Genomic DNA, 9,747 nt, shown 5'->3' on the forward strand with positions numbered 1-9,747 from the left:
CCCCTCTCCCTCTCTCTCATTCCTTCTCCTCCTCCCTCCCCTCCCGCTCCGCTCCCCCTCCTCCTCCCCAGCAGCTCCCCCCTCCTCCCCGCTCCCCCTCCTCTCCTCCTGGGCAGCTCCCCCCTCCTCCCCGCTCCCCCCTCCTCCTCCCCGCTCCCTCCTCCTCCCTCCCCGCTCCCCCTCCTCCCTCCCCGCTCCCCCTCCTCCCTCCCCGCTCCCCCTCCTCCCTGCACATCAGTATTCCGCTCCCGTCCCCGCCGCTCTCCTGCTCCGGGCGCTGCCGCACCGTCCCAGGCGGGGGCCGGGCCGGGCCGGGGCCCGGGGGGGTGGGTGGGGGGAGCGGCCCGCGGCGGCGGCGACGGCGGCGGGAGGCTGGAAGGAAGGCGCGGGCCGAGGAGGAGGAGGAGGAGGAGGAGGAAGGAGGAAGGAAGGCGACGAGAGGAAGGCGGCGGCGGCCGCGGGCCAGGGCGCCGGGCGGAGCGGCGGGCGGGCGGCGGGCGGCGGCCCTGCAGCTGCGGAGCCCCCCCCGGAGCCCGGAGCCCGGAGCCCGGAGCCCGGAGCTCCCCCCGGACCCTCGGACCCCGGCCCCGGAGCGGGGAGGGGGCCAGGCCGGCCGCAGCCCCGCCCCCCGCGCCTCCCGCAGCGCCGCGCACCCCACGGCCCGCGCCTCACTGGGGGGGTCCCCCCCGCGCCGGGCATGCTGCCCCCCGGAAGGAGCCCGCTCCCCGCTGTGAGTAGCCGCCGGGGGCGCGGGGGGCGGGGGGGACCGCGGGGCGCGGGGGGGGCGCCCTCTAACGAGGGGACCGGGTCCCGGGCCTGGGGGGAGGGGCCTCGGGGAGCACCGCGGGGGAGGCGGGGGGGTGTCTCGGGTTCCGGCGGGTTCTGTGTCGGGGCCGCCGCGTCCCGGGAACCGGCAGATGGGGGTGCACGTCCCGCGGCCGCTGCGCACGCCGCTGCGGGGCTGGGGTGCAGCTCGGGGTGGGGGCCCGCGGGTGCAGGTCCGGGACCCTGTTCGGGTCCCCCCCCCGCCATTGCCCCTCCCACCCTCCACGCCGCGCTGCCGGGTGGATGGGGGGGCATCCAGGGATGGGGCGGGGGGGGCGGGGGGAGAGGCGGGCACGGGGTTTCCTTGGTGACCGCGCCTGGCAGGAGCCGTTGCCGTGGCAACCGGGGAGAACCGGGGAGTTTGGGAAGTGAGAACGGGAGAGACGGAGGGGGTGACGGCGAGCGAGGCAGCCCCCTCCCCAGCCTCCGCCCCTCGCCCCCCGGGGCCCGCCCAGCCCCCCAACACAGAACCTGCCCCTGCCCGTCCCTCCTCCCGAGACGCCCCCTTCCGTGACCCCATTCGGCGCGGGGCCTGCCGTCCCCGGGCACGTGGCTCCCGGGGCCACTACCTGCCCCCCACGGTCCTCAGCCCTCTCCTCTCGGGGTCCCCCTCCCCCACCTGCTGCCCCCCTCACACCTGCTCTCCTGGGGCCCTCCCCTGCCCCTCGCTTCCCCTGCGGACCCCCCATCCCTGACCCCCCATTTCCCTCCCTGACCCCTCTCTCCAGGGGACCCCAACTTCAGCGCCCCGCCCCCTTCTCGCAGGCCCCTGTCTGCCCGGGACCCCCTCCTGTGACCTTCCCTCCGATCTCCTCACCCAGGACCCCCCCCCCCGGGGCGAGCCCCCCACCGGCCTCTCCTCCACCGGCCGCTCCCGCTCGGTCCACCCCGGCTCCGTCCCACTCCGGCCGCCGGGCGCTCTCCAGGGTCCCGCCAGGGCCCGTCCGAACCCCCTTCCCCGGGCCCCGGGCCCCTCCGGGCTGTGCCCCCCGCGCCGCCCCTCGCCCCCCGGCCGGCCCGCTCCCGCCACTCCCCTGCCCCCAGCCCCCTCCGCACCCCGCACCCCTCCTCCCGCCCCGCCGCTCCCCCGGCCCGGTCCTCCCTCCGGGGACACCTCCGGCGGGAACTCCCCGGGGAGCGCCGCCCGGAGGGGAGCGGCCCGGCCCCCGCCCCCCGCGGAGCCGGAGCCGGAGCCGGAGCCGCAGTCCGGCCGCGGCCTCCGCAGCGCCCATTGCCATGCGCCTCACATCCCGCCGCGCCGCCAGACAGCCGGCCCCGCAGGCAGCTGCGAGCGGCCCCGCGCTGCCCCGGCTCCCCTCCTCTCCACCCCGGCCCCCCAACTCCCCACCCCGGCCCCCCTCCTCTCCACCCCGGCCCCCCTCCTCTCCACCCCGGCCCCCCAACTCCCCACCCCGGCCCCCCTCCTCTCCACCCCGGCCCCCCAACTCCCCACCCGGGCCCCCCAACTCCCCACCCCGGCCCCCCAACTCCCCACCCCGGCCCCCCTCCTCTCCACCCCGGCCCCCCACCTCCCCACCCCGGCCCCCTCCTCTCCACCCCGGCTCCCCAACTCCCCACCCCGGCCCCCTCCTCTCCACACCGGCCCCCCAAACTCCCACCCCGGCCCCCCTCCTCTCCACCCGGCCCCCCAACTCCCCACCCCGGCCCCCTCCTCTCCACCCCGGCCCCCCAACTCCCCACCCGGGCCCCCCAACTCCCCACCTCGGCCCCCCTCCTCTCCACCCGGCCCCCCAAACTCCCACCGCGGCCCCCCTCCTCTCCCACCCCGGCCCCCCAACTCCCCACCCCCCCAACTCCCCTCCCCAGGACCTGCCGCTATCACCCCCCTTCCCGAGGCACCAGCTCTTCATCTCTGACCTGCGTCTCCGGCCTGCTCTCCCCTCACACCCCTGCCCCCCTCGGATCCCACCCCACCCCATCCCATCCCACCCCATCCCCCGATCCCACCCTATCCCATCCCACCCCATCCCTCGGATCCCACCCCATCCCTCGGATCCCACCCCATCCCTCGGATCCCACCCCATCTGCCGCCTGGGTGTCCAGTGCAGCCTGGGGCGAGGGGGTTGAGGGACCCAGCGGGGCAGGTGGAGGCCTGAGGCTCAGACAGGACAGACAGGTGGGGGCCGGAGAGCCAGAGGCACCCCCCCACATACACACACACAGCCACACACACACACTCACACAGCCACACACACACACACACACACACACACACAGCCAGACACACACACACACACACACACACACACAGTTACTCCATTTCCAAAGGAAAGGGAGAGCCAGGGCACACCCCAGGGAGCCACAGACGGGGAGGGTGGGACCCACGGTGCTGGCTGGAAGGAGGCAGAGGTGCGGGGTGCGGGGTGGGGTGTGACTGTCAGAGGGCCTGGGGGGCCAGAGGCAGAGGGTGGGAGTATGTGAGCGAGGCACGGAGGCATGTGGAGGCAGAGGTGCGGGAGGGGCACACACACTGACACACACACTCACTCACACTCACACACACTCACACACTCACACTCACACACACACACACACTCACTCACACTCACACACACACTCACACAGACACACACACACACACACTCACACACACTCACACACACACCCACACTCACACTCACACACACAGCCCCTCACACCCAGGCCTGGAGGGGAGACCGAGGCGGCCCTCATGGAGAGAAGTCGCCGGAGCCTCACCCTCACTGACAGGCCAGGGGCAGGCAGGTGGCCTCAGGGCCAGGACGGAGGCCCACAGGCTGCCACATGGCGCAGAGCCCGGCTGGAGGGCCGAGGGTGGGGGAGCTGGACTGAGTCCACCCCGTGGGGCCCAGCACCCCCCCAGTCCCACCGCCAGGCGGCTGGGAGAATCCTCCCACCAGTCAGGGGCTCCTTGCTGGAAGGGACCGACAGCAGAATCAGACTTTAGCTCTAGCCGGTTTGGCTCAGTGGATAGAGCTTTGGCCTGCACACTGACGGGTCCCAGGTTCGATTCTGGCCGAGGGCACAGGTCCCGGTTGCAGGCTTGATCCCCAGCCAGGGGGACATGTAGGAGGCAGTCAACCAATGATTTTCTCTCATCATTGATGTTTCTCTCTCTCCTTTCCTCTCTGAAATATATATATATATACACTGAGTGGCCATATTATTGTGATCTCTGAATGCATAATAATCTGGTCATTCAGTGTATATATATATATAAGGCCCAGTGCATGAATTCGTGGGTTGGGTCAGGCCAGCCTGGCCAGGAAGAGGGGACATGGGCGGTTGGCCAGTCTGCCTGCTGGTGGAACTCCTGGTTGAGGGGTCAATTTGCATATTAGCCTTTTATTATATAGGATATACAGATTATTATGCGTTCAGAAATCACAATAATCTGGCCACTCAGTGTGTATATATATATATAAACAAACCTTGCCCTAGCCCCGTGGTTGGCAAAGTGCGGCTCTCGAGCCACATGCGGCTCTTTGGCCTCTTGAGTGTGGCTCTTCCACAAAATACCACGGCCTGGGCAGTCCATGTTGAAGAAGTGGCGTTAGAAGAAGTCGAAGTTTAACAAATGTGTCTCTCCAAAGAAATTTCCATCGTCGTCCTGTTGGTATCTGGCTCTGTGGACGAATGAGTTTGCCGACCACTGCAGCCGGTGTGGCCCGGTGGACAGAGCTGTGGCCTACGGACTGAAGGGTCCCAGGTTTTGATGCCGGTCAAGGGCACCTGCCCGGATTCCTGGCTCTATACCCAGTGCGGGGCGTGCAGGAGGCAGCCAATCAATGGTTCTCTCTACTCATTGGTGTTTCTCTCTCTCTGAAATCAATACAAATATATCAATAATTAAAAAATAAAAAAAAAAGGATGTAGGTGTCTGAGGGCCACTCACATGCCTCGAGAAAGTAGAGAGACCTGTGAGCCCATGGGCACCCACACCTGGGCACCCACACCCCTCGGGGGGGGGGGCCGCACTCCAGGCACAGCTGAGGGGGGCGGGGCTCCAGGCCAGACAGCGACCCCCACCTCTGTCTGCCCTCCCCACCCCCCCGTCACCTGGCCTGCCTGCGGGGACCTTTATCAGTCCTCCGTCTCCCCACCTGTCTGGCCTGCTGCCTGTCATAAGGCGTCACCTGCACTGTCCCTGTCAAGCCTCTCAGCCGCTCACCTGTCGCCCGGGCTGACCCTTCACCCCGGCCCCCGGCCCCCGGCCCCCGGCCCCCGCCTTCCTGTCCTCACTCATCTGTCTGCCCTGGACTCACTCCCCGCCTTCCTCTCTCCCACCCCATCTGCTGTGACACCTGCCTCCACTCTGCCTCTGCTCGCAGGGTCTGCACCTGTGCCTCCCCCCTCGCTGCTCCCCCTCCGCCCGCCTCTGCCCGCACCCTGAGCCCGCCCCGGCGCCCTGTGGCTGGTGGTGCTACCGAAACGTTCCATTCGTGGCCAGCCTGCTTTCGGGAGCTTGGCGATTTCACATCCTCCGTTCTCACCACAAGGAGAACGTGGTAACTCTGGGAGATGGGTGTGGGCTCGGCTCACAAATACGGGAGCTCTCTGTCGTAAGGCGAGACTAATGTGATGTGACGCCCAAGACGTCTCCAAAAAAAATCCAGATTATCAGCTTTTTGGAAACTGCACCCTCCCAGCAGCGGGCCACCAATTCCTACCCTGCCCTCACCCGCCCTGCCAGCCCCTCACCCGCCCTGCCAGCCCCTCACCCACCCTGCCATCCCCTCACCCTCCCTGCCAGCCCCTCACCTGCCCTGCCATCCCCTCACCCACCCTGCCATCCCCTCACCCTCCCTGCCATCCCCTCACCTGCCCTGCCATCCCCTCACCCGCCCTGCCATCCCCTCACCCACCCTGCCAGCCCCTCACCCACCCTGCCATCCCCTCACCCTCCCTGCCATCCCCTCACCCGCCCTGCCAGCCCCTCACCCGCCCTGCCATCCCCTCACCCACCCTGCCAGCCCCTCACCCACCCTGCCAGCCCCTCACCCGCCCTGCCATCCCCTCACCCACCCTGCCAGCCCCTCACCCACCCTGCCATCCCCTCACCCTCCCTGCCATCCCCTCACCTGCCCTGCCAGCCCCTCACCTGCCCTGCCAGCCTCTCACCCGCCCTGCCATCCCCTCACCCGCCCTGCCATCCCCTCACCCGCCCTGCCAGCCCCTCACCCACCCTGCCATCCCCTCACCCGCCCTGCCAGCCCCTCACCTGCCCTGCCAGCCTCTCACCCACCCTGCCATCCCCTCACCCACCCTGCCATCCCCTCACCCACCCTGCCATCCCCTCACCCTCCCTGCCATCCCCTCACCCGCCCTGCCAGCCCCTCACCCGCCCTGCCATCCCCTCACCCGCCCTGCCAGCCCCTCACCCGCCCTGCCATCCCCTCACCCGCCCTGCCAGCCTCTCACCCACCCTGCCAGCCCGCTCACCCTCCCTGCCAGCCCCTCACCCGCCCTGCCATCCCCTCACCCGCCCTGCCAGCCCCTCACCCACCCTGCCATCCCCTCACCCGCCCTGCCAGCCCCTCACCCACCCTGCCATCCCCTCACCTGCCCTGCCAGCCCCTCACCCACCCTGCCAGCCCGCTCACCCTCCCTGCCAGCCCCTCACCCCCCCTGCCAGCCCCTCACCCTCCCTGCCATCCCCTCACCCGCCCTGCCAGCCCCTCACCTGCCCTGCCAGCCTCTCACCCGCCCTGCCAGCCCCTCACCTGCCAGTCCACAGGCTGAGTTTCTCTCTCTCTTCTCCAGGGGCACACTGTGGCCCTACCACTCTCCACACTCCTTCCTTCCGTTTCCTACCAGACTCGAAGCCCCTCTGCCAGAGGTCTCTGCCCACCCTCCATCCTCACCAACACCCTGGTCCTCACCATCACCGTCCGTCCTCACCATCACCCTCTTTCTCACCATCACTCTGGTCCTCACCACCACTCTGGTCTTCACTATCACCCTCCGTCCTCACCATCACCCTCCGTCCTCACCATCACCCTCCATCCTCACCAACACCCTGGTCCTCACCATCACCCTGCTCCTCACTATCACCCTCCGTCCTCACCATCACCCTGGTCCTCACCATCACCCTGGTCCTCACCATCACCCTCCGTCCTCACCATCACCCTGGTCCTCACCATCACCCTCCGTCCTCAACATCACCCTGGTCCTCACCATCACCCTCCGTCCTCAACATCACCCTCCATCCTCACCATCACCCTGGTCTTCACCATCACCCTCCGTCCTCACCATCACCCTGGTCCTCACCATCACCCTGGTCCTCACCATCACCCTCCGTCCTCACCATCACCCTGGTCCTCACCATCACCCTGGTCCTCACCATCACCCTAGTCCTCAACATCACCCTCCATCCTCACCATCACCCTGGTCCTCACCATCACCCTCCGTCCTCACCATCACCCTGGTCCTCACCATCACCCTCTGTCCTCACCATCACCCTCCGTCCTCACCATCACCCTGGTCCTCACCATCACCCTGGTCCTCACCATCACCCTGGTCAGTGCAGGAGCATGTACTCCTGTCCTGTCTGGCCAGACCCCTCTCCCTTTCCTCCTGGTCCCTGCTAGGGGGGTGGCAGGAAAGTGAGAAGGGTGGCAGGATGCTCCTTGTTGCCTGGAAACCTGTCGCAACTGTTGTCATGGCAGGCATAGCGGAGGGCTGCCTGGGAGGCCTGGGAGATGGGCTGTGGGGCCTGTCGCGGGGGTTAGGGGTGGGGTGGGGTAGGAATCTGTCCCAGGGGGTGGCTGGGTCCCCAAGAAGGCAGCTGAGAGAGAAAGTTGAGTCCTGGAGGGGGAACTGAGGCACCTGTGTCTGACATGGATGCAGGGGGCTGGGGACCCTCCTGCCTGGGCTGTGTCCCCTGGACCGCTCAGCCCTGGGTCCTGCCGGGGACCAACGGGAAGGTCAGAGTGCCGTGCCAGCCCCAGCTCCCCGGAGAGCAGTTCCTGGGCACCAGCTCAGGATCTGGCCCGAAACCCTACACGCAGGCCATAGAGTGATGGGGAGCCCCCCTCCACGGAGCGCCCCCAGGAGCCAGGCTCCCTGCAGAGCCTCTGGCGTGGTCCAGGGAGGCGCCATCATCACCCCTGGGGCGGCCTATGGGGAAACGGAGGCCCCGCCCACCATCACACGGCGGAAGCGGCAAACCCAGGCCCCGGCCTTCGCCAGCTGCCCAGAGGGGAAATCGGTTTCGGCAAAAGTAATAACTTTTTAAAAAGAGATTAAAAAAAATTTTTTTTTAATAATTTACTGGCCGAAACCGGTTTGGCTCAGTGGATAGAGCGTCGGCCTGCGGACTGAAAGGTCCCAGGTTCCATTCCGGTCAGGGGCATGTACCTTGGTTGCGGGCACATCCCCAGTGGGGCGTGTGCAGGAGGCAGCTGATCGGTGTTTCTCTCTCATCGATGTTTCTAACTCTCTATCCCTCTCTCTTCCTCTCTGTGAAAAATCAATAAAATATATTTAAAACACTACTACTAATAATTTACTGATTTTGAGATAGAGAAACGTGGATGTGTTGCTCCACTTATGGGTGCCTTCGCTGGTTGTGCCTCGTATGTGTCCTGACCGGGGGATCGAACCTGCAACCTTGGCAAATCGGGACGGCACTCTAACCAAGTGAGCTCCCTGGAACACTGCTGCCATCCAGTGCCAGCGCTGCCCATGTCCCACCACCAGGCGAGGTGCCATCATCGTCACAGGCAGATCTGGGGGGCAGGGCAGGAGGGGCCCCCAAGAGAGTTCAACCCCAGGGTTCCCTGACCCCAGTCGCTCGCCCCCACTCCCACCCTCCCGGAGGCCGGTGCGTGGCTCAGCGCGGTCAGAGTCATTTCCCTCAGAGCAGTCTGTGTGCCGGGCTCTGCGCTCAGACCATGGGCGCTTCACCATCCTGAGAGGTGGGTTAGCGATGTACCCATTTTGCAGATGAGCAAACTGAGGCCCGAGAGGTCATTCCCCTCTCCAGGGCCACAAGCCTAGTTGCTGAGGATCTGACTGGTCAGGTGCAACCCCTACAGAGTGGGGGGAGTGAGGGCCCCCCTTATTCACCCTGAAGACCTGCCTCTCCTTGCGCCTCCCCGGGCGCCCCCTGAGATGCGGGGTCTCACCCCACTGGGACCCACCAGCCCAGCGCCTGTGCTCATACAAGGTCCCTGGGCTCACAGCGAGGTCTGAGGAACGTTCCAGTTCAAGAAGTTTCCAGCTTTTTATTACTTTTAGTAGTTCACACGCACATGTGCACACACACACACACACACACATTGGTTTCAGAGAAGAAGGGAGAGGGAGAGCGAGAGAGGGAAACATCAATGAGAGAGGATCACTGATATTGGCTGTCTCCTGCACGCCTCACACTGCGGATGGAGCTCACAACCTGGGAACCGTGACCTCCTGTTCATAAGTTGACACTCCATCACTGAACCACACAGGCCAGGCAGTAGCACCCTCTTTTTAATTTTGTAAAATAATTATTGTTGAAAGTATTACATAGATTCCCTCTTTTTCCCCCCATTGACTTCCTTCAACCTGACCCTGTCCCTCCTCCTCCCCCCGCAACCTAGGTCCTCACCGTCTCATTGTCTGTGTCCGTGGGCTGTGCATATCTTACCTAATAGAAGAGAAACATGCAAATTAACCATCACTCTGCTATGCCCACAGCCAATCAGAGTGAGTATGCAAGTTAAGCCAACAAAGATGGAGGTAAATTTGCTAAGAGGGGAATGGGGGGCTGCTGAGGGAGCTAATGGAGTGGTGCTTCAGGCAGAAGCAAGGACTGCTGGCTCACGGGCGGCTGGGAGGGCAGCCGGGGAAAGGAAGGCCTATTGCTCGAATATCGCACAGCGGCCTCTAGTACGTCTCTAAGCTCCTTGGTTGAGTGCCTCCCAACCACCCTCCCTCCCC

The 9,747-nt window shown here is 66.1% G+C and overlaps 1 protein-coding gene across 1 annotated transcript in view; it reads left to right on the top strand.

The window, feature by feature from the left end:
- The first annotated feature begins 589 nt into the window (after positions 1-589).
- Positions 590-9,747, top strand: part of LRRC4B (leucine rich repeat containing 4B) — a 50,834-nt gene continuing 41,676 nt past the window's right edge. The window contains exon 1 of the mRNA XM_036437627.1: positions 590-730. The gene's annotated coding sequence lies outside the window, so the exon portion shown is untranslated. The remainder of the gene's footprint in view (positions 731-9,747) is intronic.

Source organism: Pipistrellus kuhlii, unplaced genomic scaffold, assembly GCF_014108245.1.
Source record: "Pipistrellus kuhlii isolate mPipKuh1 unplaced genomic scaffold, mPipKuh1.p scaffold_m20_p_145, whole genome shotgun sequence".
NCBI classification, from domain to species: Eukaryota; Metazoa; Chordata; class Mammalia; order Chiroptera; family Vespertilionidae; genus Pipistrellus; species Pipistrellus kuhlii.